This window comes from Mastigoproctus giganteus, chromosome 11 (assembly GCF_048544385.1).
Source record: "Mastigoproctus giganteus isolate SK-2022 chromosome 11, ASM4854438v1, whole genome shotgun sequence".
Taxonomy (NCBI): domain Eukaryota; kingdom Metazoa; phylum Arthropoda; class Arachnida; order Uropygi; family Thelyphonidae; genus Mastigoproctus; species Mastigoproctus giganteus.
The window spans coordinates 43,680,605-43,696,810 of record NC_143585.1 but is presented as its reverse complement, the minus strand read 5'-3'; the positions used below and the strand labels follow the sequence as shown (position 1 = coordinate 43,696,810).

The 16,206-nt window shown below is 37.1% G+C and overlaps 1 protein-coding gene across 2 annotated transcripts in view; it reads left to right on the top strand.

Annotated features, from left to right (window-relative positions):
• LOC150077956 (uncharacterized) overlaps nucleotides 1-16,206 on the top strand; it is a 96,325-nt gene that overhangs the window by 63,900 nt on the left and 16,219 nt on the right. The gene's annotated exons all lie outside the window — the stretch shown is intronic.

The following is a 16,206-nucleotide window of genomic DNA, read 5'->3' as shown; positions in this document are numbered from 1 at the left end:
ATGCCAGTAGTGTTATCGAACACAAATCTTATCTCCGTACTACACCCCTGAATAGAAAATATCTAAAGGAAAAAAAAAAGGAATTGCCGATTAAGATGTAAATTACCTTTATGGTAATGTTCGCCGAGGAGGTATTTGAACAGGTTAACTTTAAGTTAAGATGGATCAATTAGAATAAAAAAAAAACATATTACGGTTGTCAGCTAAGCAAGTTTGAGGGATGAAATACCTAAATAAAATTAAACCCCTAACTTCAGTATAGTCTTTGTGATATTAACTCTTCATCTTAAAGGATAGAAAGAGTTTACAGAGTTAATTGCAGAAATTATCATCTTCACAAAAGAAAGAATCTTTGGTATTGAAGGGAAAAAAACTAATCTTAAAAATCTACAAGGTTTACATTCAGAGCTCCTGTCCTGTACAGATGTGTGTGTTTTCAAGGTCCGGTTGGCCTGTTGTGCGGACTAGTGCCAACTGAGAGAAAGAAAGATTAGACACTAATAAAATCTGATGATGAATTCCCAAATTAATATCCGAAACGTAGCCAGAGAGTCAATTAGTTTACTGAATTGTTCCAGGTATTCGGATATGTGTATTTCGATTATTTAATTCACAAAGAACTGATTACAAGTGTTTTTACTAAACAATTTTGAGTTAAAATATGATAAGGAAATTACCACGTCTTTTCTTCACCATATTAGAACTGCATTCACTGGCTAAAAATTCAGAAACCTTTGCGGTTCGTGTCAAAAGATATGTGGTATGATCATAGGTTCCTTAGTATCACATAAATGCAGTATGCTTTTCTGGGGCTTCTTGGTTAACCAAACTGAACTGTGCAGCGGAAGTTGAAGAATCTGGGATTTAGTAGTCGTGCGCTTGTACCAAAGACACTTCTGTCTGTAAAAAAATCGAAAGATTCGACTGGAACGGTACCCGAACTCAACAGTGGATGGAAGAGGGGAAAAATATATGGTCTGACAAGTCTCCATTTACACTTTTTTGTACCAATGGTAGAGTGAGAATGTGACGCGAACAAGCCATGCATCTAGACTGGTCCATGTCCACCACTCAAGAAGCTGGAGGTGGTATCGTGGTATGGGGTATGTTCTGTTGGTATTGACTGGATCCGCACATACTGTTAGAAGGTCCTGTTACTTCCAATGAATATCTTTCTGTCGTATCGGATCAATGCTTCAGTTTTACAAATAATCCATGAAAATCAATGGATTTTGATGGATTCTTTCAAGAAAACATTCCCAAGATTTCCAAAATCTTCCCTGGCCTCCTAATTCTCCAAAAAACAATACAGCAACTGACAAATAACCCGATGGAGAATATTCAAATATGCAACTGGACTCCTTCAGACACTTAGTTGAATCCATGACGTGCATCGGCTACAATTCAGGCAAAAGGTGACACTACTAGAGATAATAAGTTTTAATTTTTTGGCCAGTGAGTAGTATGAGTACACAAAGAACGGTCCATAAGATTGGAAATTATGTGATAACAAGATTGGGGTTACAAAAATAAAAAATAAATCGACGCAAAAAAAAAAAAAAAACTGTCGAGTTAAAAATAACGTTTTATTGTATTTTAAAATATTTTTAATAAGCAATTGAGGATCAGACTTTTTTAGTCGATATATAACAGAGAACTAGCAGGGTTACTGGCAACTTATTTTGCAAAATGAGACTGTTTATACTGTACAAGAAAAGCGTGTTCTTTAGAAATAAAGTGCCAGCAGAATAATGCGGTTGTTTTAAATAAAAATTAGGTTATAAAAATGCTTGGATGTTGCAAACAGCATCCGTTCTGTTGGACGAAGAAGCCCCAAGTTCTGATGCGGGCCATATTTACAGCGTAATTATGAGCGTGGTAAGTGTTTCCTGCTTCTTGCAGGCGCATTTAGTTTTACGCAATGCGCCTGAATCCATTTGTTGGCGTTCCCCTAGATCACGTGACTGCAATTACGCGGCACTTTATTGGTCATTTCTGTGTAAGTAACAGTTTCCTTTAATGAAAGCAAGCTCACCACTCTTCGGCTTTTTCTTCGCTGGCTGCCTTTTCATTCAAAATTAGCATTCACATTCGCTCTAATAGATGCCAAAAAATAAGAATGCCGCGATGGATTTGAATTGCAAACCTCCTTCATTATACAGTGCTCAGTTCCGTACACTTAGTTTTAATTAAGCAGACTTTGAATCTTATTTTAAAATTCCATTTTTTTTATTTAAGTAAAGTGAGTTTGTGTTTTTTTTTTCTCTTTTGCCCTTAGTACCTTTTTTTTTTAAAGCTAATGAGGTTTTTGGATAAGAGGGCGAATTCATATAAGAGGAGTAGGAAAAAGATGGTTTTTGGTGTTTTTTTTTTTTTTTTTTAAGGAATATTTTATTCGTGTAAAAATTTATTCATACAGGGACTCAATATTAGCTGATGTTAATGTAATTTTAGATACTGAAAATTTGTTTGTTTTATTAATTTCGCTTTCTAGATGTTATTAAACAATTTCTCTTTGTTTTGAACACCTTTTTTTAAAAATTATATCGTTTATATTAAATTGGCAATTTTCATTAATGGCTATTGGACTGTAAAAATATATTAAGGATATAAAATTAATTTTATCATTAAATATGATAACAGCGCCCCCTGATAGTCGACTGAAACATAACCCAGCGAAGTGTTATTTTATAAACTATTTTATTGAGTTATTCCGTGTTTTTTTCTGACCACACAAATTGCAGTCCGGCCCGATGTGGATATGAGAGACAAGTTGTCCGGCTGTTTAAATAATAATTACAATTTGAAATTTTCATTAAATACTTTTTATTACTATTTTTATTAATTACTACAGCTTCTTTCATATATTTTTGCTTTGCATTGTCGTTTAAATACGTTTTGTGTTATTTTTTTATTTTTAAATTTGTATTTATATTTAAGGAAAAATCTAAAGAAAATAAAATACAATTCTGTATTTTATTTTCTTGGCCACCCCGAATCGTAAGTTATTGCCACAGCGCTACTACTCAGCTCTACTGTACTGTATAAAAGCAAAGCAGTCTCTTCAAAAGCATACAGTAGATGTTTGCCTGCACTGCAGCAGCAAAGACAACAACAGGCGCTATTAGTGAAGCTGTACTATCAGGCCCACGTGGACCTATGACTGTTTGTGCTGTCCGCAAAATGATTGCGAAATTTGAAGTGACAGGACATCTTGGTGTTTAACCAGGTAGAGGTCGAAAACGAGTGGACTCCTCTGGTGTTGAACATGTGGCTATGGCTGTCGTGGATTTATTGAGTCAATCTCTATGTGGTAACGAAGGTGTGCCAGCTGTTTCTCGTGACGTGGACATGCCGTATTCTACTGTAAGGCTAGTAATGCTTCAGGTGTTGCGGTACTATCCTTACAAGATGCACATGCTGCAACAGCTAAAGCATGGTGATGCAGATATTCGTTTCACATACGCACTTCAGTTTCTGGCGCGAATGCCAGTGGATATCACTTGGCCATGGAACATCCTTTGGAGGTGATGAAGCCCACTTCTGCTTAAATGGACAAGTGAATACGCATTTGAGCGACAGAAAACCCTCGAGTTGTCCAAGAGGTGCAGTTGCATTCTCCAAAAGTGACAGTGTGGTGTAGATTTGCGGCCATATGCATGATTGGGCCATATTTTTTGAACAGGTAATACCCACTGGAACCCGCACCTGTCCCGTCGGCGTCTGGACAGCGATATTATGAAATGTTGGCAAATTTCGCAATACCAGAGCTTCAACAACGTGGGTGCCTTCAGGATACCATATTTATGCAAGATGGTGCGCCACCCGAAATCCACCATTGTGTCCAAAGATTGCTGAGGCAACACTTTACAGACGAACGGGTCATCAGCCGTTGTTTCCAGACATGTTGGCCACCCCGATCGCCGGGCCTCACCCCCATGCGACTTCTGGTTGTGGGGTTTTTTGAAGATCCAGGTGTATCGGGATGGATGTCAAACTCTGGCAGATCTGAAGGACAGCATTAGACGTCATGTGCTGGCTATTCCAGTTGACATGTTACGTTCTGCTGTAGAAAATGCTGTTCTTCGAATGGAAACTATTGTTGACCAAAATGGAGGACACATTGAACAATTGTAGCGTGTTCAAGTGATTTGTATTACCACAGCGCCATATAGTGACAAATTTTGTAACTATTTTTTTTTTTTTTCAATAAATGACGAGCGCATTCTTTATTGTACCTGTTTTCCAAATTTATCTTCAGTATGAGCCTTAGAACTCGCTCTAGAGACCTCTACATAGGGATACTTTAATTTTAACAACCCTGTATTAGACATCTTTTGTGTGGATATACCATAGATAAAATAAATATAATAAATTATAAATTAAAAGTATATAATCAAGTAGCTAAATACATATTTTCGCTACTTACTAAGCTCTTTTTCGGTTTGTGGAAAAGAATTATGGGTTATTTTGCCCTTTCGTCCAACATTGATTTGCCAATAAATAATACATATGACATATTCGTCCATTGTTCCCTAACTACATCCATTTATTATCTTCACTTAAATATGTGATTCTATTTTTTTTTATTCTTTTATTTCAAAAGGCATCACGCATTTAATATTTAAAAATATCTCATTTCCAATTCGCCCTTATTATCCTGTTGTACCCGCGTTGCCCTATCCACAAACAGCGTTGCTAAGGGCAACGACTTAACACGATGACCACTCCACTTCTTTTCACGCGTCAGATGATGTCGCTCTGAAACGTTTGATGACTATTATTCCAGTCACCAAACAGCACCGAGTGTATCCAACACGCGACTCTAAAGCCTTGAGCTATTTCTCCAAAGCGAACTACAATTAAAAATACAAAAATAAATAAAAATTACAATCGCAACTGTACTTCATCGAGAGCCCAAAACTTCCTTTGTTTACTCAGAATGACGCCATAGCCCACGATTACACGAAACGTGCAAAGTGGAGAGAAAGAGAAGGTAAGAATCGATTAGTAATCATATTAATGGAGTGGTCCTGCGATGAATTGTGATTATGATTCATAAAGTAGCCACACTTCGCCCAAATTACAGATACGCGAAAATAGAGCTGATCCAGCTTTTATCGTTTAGATTCGTTGTAATACAAAGACGTTGGCGCTTTTAGCAATAATCACCAGTAGAGTGCTTGGAAGTGATTCATGACTACTTTTAAAGCGTATTTGCCCATCTATCTCGTTCAAAGAGAATACTGGAGATGGGTACCTAAATCTGCTCTTTTCTGAAACTCATTTCCAACTTGTTTAATTTGACAACGGGTTCAATCATGGTAGTAATGACACTACGATTTAGAATAAATAAATGCGCGTTAATGTTTGATGGCTCTCGTGTTAAGTAGTTTGGAGATACGCAGCTACAAGCACAGACTTTCTACTTGTATCTACCATTTATGGATTCCTGAAAGGTGTTTTGACTCCATGAAAGAAACTTTTAAATAACGTTACATTTTTTTAAAATATAGATTAATAAATTTGTTAATTAATTAATTTTTACGGTATTTAAATTGCTAGCCATTTTAAATACCCTAAAAAAATTTCTCACTTTCATGATTCCTCCAACTTACTTGGTAGCCACTGAGTTTTTTCTCATCACGGTAATTCGGTAGGGATACACACATTTCTTTTCTTGTTCCATTTAAATACAAAGATTCGGGCAAGAAAGCCCGAACCTTTTGCTTCACCAGCCAAAAAAAGAAAAACAATAATAATAATAACTAATAAATAATAACTAACTAAGAAGTTATCGGAACACTTGGAAAGCCAAAACATCATGGTCGATGCAGAAAAAGGGATGCAAGCAGATGAGCAAAGGATGCAAGGAGTAATTGACCATTGACGCTGCAATTATGGAGCAAATCTACAAGAGGCACCGCAACTTGTACACGGCCTGCACGACTACTGTAAAGCATTCTACTCCGTGCCTCATAGCTAGCTGATAGAGATACTGAAGATCTACAAAGCCAACCAGACACTACCACACTTCCTAGAAGTGACCAGGGCGAAATGACAGACTACCGACAAGGTCAATAACATTCCGCCCAGACCAATCGTCACCAGAAGAGGAATCTTTCAGGGACGTATCCTGGGCCCATTCTGGTTCTCTTTAGTACTCAGCCCACTATCCACCATGTGCGATAACAGCAAGTACAGATATATCTTCAAAGAAGGAGGATAAACCTGTACACGCTCTCCCAGCTGATGTATATGGATTCAGCACTTACATCCGGATACAATTTGGCCTAGACAAATGCAAGACCCATGGACTGCATCAAGGACTTCCAGTCGACCGAAACTATCAGTTGAAGATCCGTGAAGAGATTGAAGCCCAGACGAAGGGACAGATCTGCAAATATCTGGTGATGATGATGCAGGCTCACCAGTTAGAACACCAGAGATCAAGACTAGCCTGACTGAGAAATACCATCAGCGAGTGAGAAGCGTGCAAAAATCAAAGTTGAGTCCCAGTACTAACATACTTCTTCGGGATTATAGATTGGCCCAGCACCGAGCTGGAGGAGATTATGAAATCGACCAGAAAATTAATGACCAAGGGCCGCCAACGCCACCAGAAATAGGTCACCGAGAGACTGGTCATAGCCCGTAAAGAAGAAGGGAGGGTATTGACTGATGTCGTTGAACAAGAGAAGAAGGCGATTAAGAACCTGCGGGATTACTTCCAGGAAAACAACACAAATCTCCAAGCTATAAGAAAGATATATAAATGGCACAGAACCCTCAACCTCAACAAGGAGACCACACTCACACAGACAGAAGAAACAAAGACAGAAAATGGGAGAAGAAGATATTCCATAGCAGACGCTACAATGATCTCCATCAAGACTAAATAGATAAGATGGCTTCCAATGCTTGTCTCCCGAAAGGAGGGCTCTTCTCAGAGACAGAAGGATTCATGCTCCCCATACAACATCTGGTAATCAACACCACAAAACTACTGGAAATATTGCCAAGGACCGCGGAGCAACAGGTGACTCATGTCGACTATGCCACCTGGCCCCAGAAACAAGCCAGCATATCAGCGCAGGACCAAGGATGGTCACACAGACGGGGTACACTCACAGACACGATCAGGTCGCTTGGATAATACAACAGAATCTAGCACAAAAATACCAGCTGATCAAAGAAAGTTTAACGTATTAGAAGTATTAGGCTCAGGCCGTACTAGAAGCCCCTATTCACAGATTATACTGGGATGTACCGTAATAACGGACACGACGATCCCGCATAACAGACCTGACATAACCCTCATCGACAAGAAGGAAATGGCTACCTACCTACCAGATAGACATTTCTATGTCTAACGCCATCAACCTGCAGAAAACGTACGAGGAAGACAGGAAGTCAAAGAAATGTGGCATATGGAACAAGTTATGACGATCCCAATCATCGTGTCATTATTGACACGATGATTGGGATCGTCATAGTGCGAAATAGCCTCCTTAAGAGCCTAGCAGGAATAGGCCTCCCAGCGAACACATACATTGAACTACAGAAAGCTGCGATCTTCAACACCTGTAGGATAGAAAGAGAGTTCCTGAACCAACAATAATAATAATAATAACCGGACACAACCAGCCACTCTCCTGCACTTAGTACCAATACCCGGGACTGAAAAAATCCCATAAAGGATAAAAAGTGTTATAACAATAAACAATAATTATTATATATAAATAAACAATAAAATTTCACGGGAGTTCACTTGCGAAATTAGCCTATATTTTTAGCATTAAAATTACTACTAAAGCATAAAAAATAAAACCCTAGAAAATTTTAAGAACTGTAATTCTATATAATTCTGAAAACTCTAATTGTAATTTTTAAATCTTAGAACTCTAATAAACCCATTAAATTTCGTATATTTATAAGCTTCTTAACAAACAAAAAATTAAGTTTAATTATAATAAAACATTAAAATTAATTACAAATAAAATAATAAAATTAATAATAAATTAAATACGTTATTTAAGCTTTTTATTTATGGCAAATATGAACCAACAGTGATGTTTTGCTGATCGCATTGGCTTCCTTATATAAACGAATGATTTTCTACGAAGTATTTTGGGATTGCGACTTTCAAAGGATGCAGATTTTGTAAGATGATTCATGTTTATCCACTGGTAAAAATAGTAACTGACGTGACTCATTTTTCAAGGTCGTTTTTGCTCTTTTGCTTGTATTCAATGAATTTGCAAAGAGAGAATGCAGCTCATTTCGTTGAAAGTACTTTCCCTTCTCTGAAAGAGCTATTTGCTTACTGTTTCCATCACGATGGATGGATGGGTGGAGTTTCTATATGCTTTCCCAGCTTTGTTTGCTGTTATACAACAGCAAAGAGAGGATCAAATGGTACTACGTTCTATGGAAAACATAATAATATTAAATAATTTCTTATCGATTGGGAAACCAGTAGAGGAACACTAACAGCAAATACAATGCACGCATTCAATTGAAACCATCCTTTGTTAAGCTCTCTTCGCATCACGAATAAATATTTCCCATCGCAGCGTTATTTAAATAAGAACGACTGGTGCTGCGTGGTATTTGACAGAGCAGAGTTTTTGAGGATACCAACAACTGAAGCAACGCCATCTGTTGACACGCAGAGGTGACTTTCCCACATTATACGCAGATGCAGGAAAGGTGGTGGGGGAGATACATCAACGCGCTCACTCATTGTAGCGTACACAGCTAACGACGTCTATAATGTATAACCTTAATTACAGAAGAGCGGAAGTCCTTTTGGAAAACTGGCATGTTGCTCAGATAAAGCAAACGTACAATGTGTCTCATTTCCGCTGTATCCTTGTCAGCCAATGAAATGTATCGCACCAACCATGGCGAACTGTCGGAAACATGACAGTTTCAGGTGTCCTTTGACGCATCCAGCATCATATCTGTAGCCGCTGGTTGAGTCATTGCGTGGTGTACGTTAGATGAGTGATTGATAGCATGCGTGTATGTTAGGGGACACGAAGCTCGCCCGCCGTTTATATATATATACTCTGTAATAACACACAGTGTCACTAAGTGATGTGGATCGCCCATCTCACTGCGAATGCTATCTTCCCCTTTGTGTCGCGGACTAGTTTCGCATGGTCCAGCAGATTACAGCTTAGCCAGGCATTATGAGCTATCTGTGCGTCTGTAGATCTGTGGACCGAACCTATTATGCAATAAATTTAGCCATATATGTAATAAATAATGTGCAATTCCTGTGTCCTGTTTACATTGCAATATGCCACATCTTAACTAGGATTTAGTTAATGGTCTGAAATTAGACTGCCCCTCCATTATGTTCAAATGGAAGGGCGCTTGACGAATTCTGTTCTTCAGCGTCCTTTGTTAAAGATTTCTAATAAAGACCTAATACAAAGTCTGTTATCTATGTCCGTTGTCCAAACTACACCATTTCTAGACACTTGCTGGTCGTTACGTTATCCATTCTAGAACTATAGTTTATTTGACATACATCTGCTTCTATCTTCTTTCTCTCTATATATACTCGTATTTTATGTACACTAATATTGCAATTATGCATCACCGCAAAAGAAACGTTTATACTGTAAAGGAATTTAGCAAATTTCAGAACTTAATTTAATTTTAATTAAAAACTGTATTTTATAATTCAACCTCTTTTTCTATTTTGTTTTTGGACACTGAACTGTACCTATAAATGCACAAATTAATTAATCAAAACTGAAACAGAATAATAAGGTTTATAAACATGTGATGTAAAGATTTATATTTCTATGGATCAGGTACCTTAGGTAACCTATCCAAAAGGATAAAAACAAGATTGTTTTTATCCTCTTCAATGTCCAGTCCTGATCGTTAAACCACTTGAGCCAATTCTCGATTTTTCGTGCATTGAGTTTACAGATTTCATCTATGCTTGTCCCAGTTATAGTAATATTAAAAATTTAATATATAATATTTAATAATATATTCGTTATAATAATTAATCAAAACAAGAACATTTCCTGCTCTTAACGCAGTAGTTTGAAACCATGCCTGCAACAGTTCAAATGTAAAATCGACCTTGGTTTTTTAACCGTTATACACACGCGCAATTATAGTTCCATCATTTTTTCTCTCTCTCATTTTTTTTCAGCAGACTTGCTGGCAACAATACTCTATAATGATGGAGGAGAGAAGGTCCCCAAAAAAGTTCGTTGTATAGGGAATTTGATAACCCATTGTTGTCCCTCACACAAGCAACCCTAGTCACATGATCGATTTCTTGTTCCACGGTGGCTGTTGGCTACTCTGGGTGTGTTGATGCTTACTGTTCATCGATCGCTATCCTGACTCCTCACGTCGGGAGTCCATATAGGTGTGGGGGAGACGTCAAAGCGACTAAAGCATCCCTGTCTCTTTTCCCTTTCCTGAAAATGTCTAGATTAATAGTTTGTTTAGCTATCCAATCCATTAAAATGCTGCTCAATTCGGCAGCTCGTATGACATTATCAGGTTTCAATAACTGGATCTCAAAGCAACAGCGGAGCCCCGTATTGTGAAATTCTTCTCTCCACCGACAGCCTTACAAACATGCCGCTGTGCCCTATTGTGAGGTTGACTCTCTCTCCATCACTTTCTCTTCTCGATTCTCTGTAGCATATAGAAACGCAGGGACTGTGACATCCCTGTTCTTAGACGCGAGGGAAAAAATATCAGTATATCTCCGCCTCTCTCCCTATACCTATCTCTCTATCTGTATCTATATATAGATACATATGAACAGCGTGCATGTACCTATGCGCACCGAACTTTGGGTATTCATATTTCACAAAGCAATAGGCGATTTTCTTTCTGTCAGTCTAAGAAAATAATTGCATGCTGTTTTCACTTTCTGGGGTCTACAGTTAGTAGATCCCAGGACGAGCGCTCAGGAACAAGAGCGCAGTAGTACACGATCTTTGAGCAGACCATGGTTCAATCATCTGACTGTTAAAATACGATTAACGATTGTATTCACGATTTATTGCAAACTCCTCTGACCTGTTCATCGTGCTGAAGCATGAACAAGATTTTTTGTTTGTTTCTGAGGAAACACTCTGAATGCACCGAAATGGCATGGACATTGGAATGTACATTACAAAGTCCAACTTCCAACGTGAGTAGCTTTGTGAAAGTTAAAATGTTTGTTTGATTTCATAAAACTACCTAGGGAGATGCAGAACATTCTCCCAGAATCCAAAATATTTCATAGGATGCGGTTGAGAGCCACTGCAGAATCCAATACTCAATTGTAGACAACTATAAGCTGCGACTGTGAGCCATAGGCACAAAGGGCCTCTGCAAGAGAGGGCCATTGCGGACACGAATCTTACCACGTATTAAGTGATTAGTGTAGGATGATAGGCACCAGTCTCTTGGAATTGAAAAAAGTGTCGTAAACCGATCATCCCAAACCATCTCAAGATCTTTATGATACTGTACTTGGCTCTGCTGATGGGGTAACCATTTAGGAGGGTACTGACAATGATCTTGTCGTTTTTAGTGAAGGCTACTTTCACGGAGTTGAACTGGTTGAGTTTCAAGCTGATGAGTTTGAGATAAGCAGCAGGCACAGAGATCTATAGAGATCTATATTCTTGACTAATCCGATGCGCTTTGAGTATCCTGCGTGATGACGAACATCTTCAGGCTAGAGTTACATGAGCATTTTCAGAACTAATCCTGCGATTTGTCAGAGATGTGATCCGGTTTTTAATGGATAACATGATGCCTTGAGTTTTTAATGGATAACGGATTCGCCTAGTGGGCGATATTATCTGATTAAAAGTAATATTAGCCACGTAGTTAACCTACAGTAACAAATGCAGTTGTTTCTGAAGAGCTCAAGTCCGAGTGCTGTCACCGTACTGGAAAGACAACAGCATCCCCAGTAGTCGGCTTTAAAAAAAAAACGCAGAGAAGCGTTATTGTTGAGGCTATTTCAAATTTAACACTGTTTTCATATTTTTCCGTTTCATTCGCACTTTTCCTGAACTTCAAATAAAATTTAACGTTTTCTCTTCATTCCACCAATAACACAATTATAAGCCTTGAACAACACAATAGCTCTAAGAAAAGACTGCTTGCAAACGACTTACGATATGCAAATGACTTTTTGCATATCACAAGTCCGCTGCTAAAGAGCGTTGCATCATGGCCCTACGTTATTTTACTTGAGTGCCATGCTTGCAAAATATAGAAAATATAATTATTAAACCTTCTATTGGACTAAGTTCAATATCAAAGCTTAATTATACGGTACTCACCTTAGACGATCTGCAGTGGTTACTTGAGGAGGGTTGGAACCCTCCTCAACCCTCCTCAAGTAACCACTGCAGATCGTCTAAGGTGAGTACCGTATAATTAAGCTTTGATATTGAACTAAGTCCAATCACAGCGGTATTTAAGATATTCTATAACTTATCTAATTGTTAAACCTTCTATATAATTAATTGGATTTAACTTATAGCTCTACTTGGAAATGAAATTATGCATAAAAATTATTTGGAAGATCTTCACTGAGTTTCTGAAACAAATGTCAAATTCTGAGATTGAAAAGCTGAAAGTAAGAAATAGAAATGGGGGGGGGGGGGGACAGAATGAATTTGATGAATGAAGCACTAAATTTTGTTCCTGAAGAAAATGCATTAGTGACATTCTTTTACTCCTTACTACCTTCTTTTGAAGAAAGCTAATATTCCTTCGTGATAACCTTGTGTCTAATCATCAAGTGCAATACCAAACCAGCTAGTCGTGAAAGCAGCGTAGTGTAAGAAAGTCATCATCAAAGCCTAGAATTTCAATTTCATTAAAACAAACTTTAATTGGCCTTTCGCTTGGAAATATAAGAGCGGTAGAGGAGTAATTGGAAAACCCAGCTTCATTTGTGACTATAACTAATAACATACTGTATTCGATAGAAATGTGTCTGTGACTAGCCATATGCATACACTAAGTGGCCAGCTTATTAGGCCACTTAGCCGAATTCCTCGATATATGAGTCATCCAAGGAAATCGACTGCTCCATAGGAGACGTCTGTGTGTATTCGTGCGTGTGTGTTCATCCATCTGTACGCTTCCCCAGCATGAATGGCGTTGAGTTTTGTTTGCTGAGCATCCATAGTTTGAAAAATAATGAATTTTTTATGTAAATAATCTAATGCATGATGAGACTATATTATTTATGCAAACAATCCATTAAAAACTTCTAGACAGTTTGCTACTACAGACATTTAACAGAGATTTTTTGAAGGGACATTTCTATTTCTTCAAATATATTCATGCATTTATATGCACAACATGATACCTCTTTGTCAAATACAAGACACGGAACGTTTATGTTAAAACTACGAATGCACTCTAGAGATAAAGAATAAATTTGCAGTTTTAACTTAGTGTTTCGTGCTTAGAATTCGATAAATCTTAATCACTAGAATTGACATTCGGGAACTACACTAAAGTGATTGTATCTCAGCAACCACCATTAGCTTTGTATAGATTGATTGGTTGACTGTTTATCTATAAATTAGCTATCATTTTTGATCACAATTCTTGAAATAGCAACAAGAACTTGATGTTTAAAATTTGCATTCTGCCTTTCCCTCGTTAAATATTTGCATTACTTTTGCAATATTGCCATAGTTGTGAGGTTTTTGTTTTGTTTCAAGTGTCAATAATTCTCAAAGAGGCGAATAACAAAGCGCTCGTGTTTGTGTGTGTGTGTGTGGGTGGGTGGGTGGGTGGGTGCACACACTCCAGGTTTTTTACGCAAACAGTCAAACCTCGAGTAGCCACTAGAAGTTAAAGAAGTTTATTGAATTTAGCGAAGAGTATTTCTGTGTCTTTTTACCTCTGGACTGTCGGAAAGTGTGTAACACGGGGTAATGTGTAAAGCAGTAGATGCTCGAAGAAAGTCCATTCTTCAGCGAGATGTCAGATCCTATTCCACTTTTCCCCAGCGACCTAGCACCGACAGAGATAACTAGCAAAACTTGCTGCACAATGAACGGATGCTCTTCTTCATAAACACCCCCGTGATGTTTTTTTCTTTTTTAACCTGAACGTGCCGTGATCTGTTACTGGGTTATTGGCAGCTGCTAAACTCCCACTGCTGTGATGTATTGGAAATGGAAGCAACAAGAAGGCATCTTTGAAAATCTTAACCGTTTTATACTTTTATACTTAACCGTTTTAACCGTATAAGTATGGTGCTATCATCAAATTAAAGTCTTGACTTTCTCAATACTTAGCAGCCAGTTGAGACAAATTAATCACCACTGAAATATTAAGTTGACACACAAGCGAATTTGCTGAACGGTACATAGCCAGCAACAGAAAATTCCATCCCGTCTCCTTTGAAGGTTGCATCCCCGCATCACTTGCATGCTATTCAGGATAGCAGCATAACCGATTGAATAACTTTAATTATGGTCTAATTACAATTAGACAAAAATCAATATACAGATCGAGTATATTGTAACAGTTAATATTTCATGCTAAATATTATAACCAATTAAACGGCAATATCAGACTGTATTGCATATAATCCGTCATGTGACCTGGTTCACATCTGTAATCGATATTAAGATAAATTTTGCATCTTAATAGATCTTAAACGCAAAAGTGACCTTCCTCATAAAGGAATTTATAAATTAAACTGTAGGCTACGTGCACCATGCAATAGAAATCTTATTATTACTATATTAATTTAATTTAAGACTAATTTATATCATTTCATATTGATATTAATAACTAAAATTGATGAAATGTTATAGAGTAATATTTTTCAATAAGTAATTAAACACTTATTATTTTTTTAATTAATTCATATTTTACTAAATGAAATAATTATTATTTATTATATTATATCAACTGCTTCGTTAATCACTATGATGTTCCAATCCTATTGGTTAGTATGAAACTTGAAACAATGAGCTAGAGTAGTTCTTTTCAACTGGAAATTCTACACTGCTTGGCCACTTTATTAGGACAAGAAGCGATTTGCAAAGCTATTAGCCCTACATGATGTGGGATGGAATCAAAAAGGTGGTGTTGAAAAATGACAAGAAATATTGGACAATTCATATAATAAAGTAGCGAATCTGTCCTCAATTCCTGGAACACTAGTTTTTGAGACAGTATCATTCAAATAGCCTAAACCTCCATGGTCCTTAATAAAGTACAGAGGAGTGTAGATATAATAATACTGAGCTCACTGAAATCATTTTTGTTATAGCACATCTATTGTACACTGTCTACTAAGCAAATAAGGCTCAGCAATATTTTTAAAAAATGGTCACTGATTGTATCACGTATTTATCTCTAATGTCGAATAAGAGTTCAAAGTTTCTATGATCAAATATTTTATTTTAAAAAATAATAAATGTCTTATAAAGCGCTTTTATGACAATTTCTTTTTTATTTGAGAATTGTCTCATTCTACTTTAAAGTGGTTTCGTACCAATTGGCTAAGTTCGCGATCCACTGGGGGAATCTAAGCTGAAGGAATTGTGTCCTGACCAAAGAAATAATCTACGATATTTATCATAGAGAAAGAAACACAGAAGATACGTACAATTTAAAACATTACTGCTTGCCTTTATATGATTTATGTTCGTAGAAAATTGAAACTAACGTACATTCTGTTTGCTCACCAGAGCAAATTCGAAGAGTCAAAATATTAGCTGAAACATATCGTTGTCCTAAGACATCAATCTTGAAAATTGTTCCTTAGGGCAAAGGAAAGCGCCGAATAAACATTTTGCTCAAGAGGAACTCTAAATCATTGGTTACTAAGGAACCAAAGGACGAATTTCATAATTTTGCCTAAAGCATGTCTTTAGCATAATAGCTCTCTTGAGTTTTACACGATTTTAGTTTGTTTATTGTGTCAATAGACTTACCTTCATGTCACTACAGAAAGGAGTCGGTGTTACGTATTTATTGGCTTACGGAAGATAAAGTTAATAATATTTTATAACTTATTTGTTATTGTTGGGCTTTGGGCACATCAGAGACTTAGATCATATTTAAAACTTAGAGCAATTGAAGTAATTTATTATTTTCTTCTAATCCAATGGTCAACATTCAGAACCTTAAATATGCATAACTTTGAAGGAAAATATTTATCAAATATGG